Genomic DNA, 807 nt, shown 5'->3' on the forward strand with positions numbered 1-807 from the left:
AATGTTTATTGATTATCTTGTCATCCTTCTCTAAAACAATAAAACAACTAGATATAAATTTTTAAAATTTCTCGTGACCATTAGGCTCTTCAAAAAACAATCAGGATTGAGCTATCATCACAATTAATGAAACAATATAATCCATTTCAAATTTTAATCAATATTAAACACAGAAGCTAAGATTTTATTATAAAAACATCTCTAAGATATCAATGATGTTTCTGTTTAGTTTTCAATGGTTCGGATATCCACGAGTATCTCTTAGTTCTGACTACAATGAGATAGGTTATAGCATCAACTCTATTTTAATATTTTGTTTTTATAAGAATATTAAAAGTTACTGGGAACACATGGTCACATAAATGTGTAGATAGGAATGCAACAGGTTTTGTTATAGTGATATCATTCACTTCTTTGAACTATGGCTGAATTAAATGCCAAAAATTACATAGGTATCTACCCTTTAAAGTTATTTTTAGTGATATATCAGGTTTACAACTTTCCTTAGCTCACCATTTATATATGTATGCATGAAAGTATGTATATGTGCATATATATATATGGTATGTCATAATCCCTAGTTAACAAAGGCCATTGTCATATAATCTCCTTATCATGAAAATGGAACATTTAATCTTTCCAGAAAGTTATAGCTAAGATCGTATTATAATATCACATGACTTAGGAAAAAGATAAGCTTGTATGTTAAGCAACTATTAGCATTTATAGAATGATAAATTTCATTCTATTTCTATTCTAACAGAATATTGAAAGAAATTAAATGTTATCATCCCAAAATAAATTTCC

At 27.1% G+C, this 807-nt stretch overlaps 1 protein-coding gene across 1 annotated transcript in view; it reads left to right on the forward strand.

Moving 5' to 3' along the window:
• MUC15 (mucin 15, cell surface associated) overlaps positions 1 to 807 on the forward strand; it is a 12,643-nt gene that overhangs the window by 1,249 nt on the left and 10,587 nt on the right. The window lies entirely within an intron of this gene.

The sequence above is a fragment of the Propithecus coquereli genome, unplaced genomic scaffold, assembly GCF_000956105.1.
Source record: "Propithecus coquereli isolate 6110/MARCELLA unplaced genomic scaffold, Pcoq_1.0 Scaffold319, whole genome shotgun sequence".
NCBI classification, from domain to species: domain Eukaryota; kingdom Metazoa; phylum Chordata; class Mammalia; order Primates; family Indriidae; genus Propithecus; species Propithecus coquereli.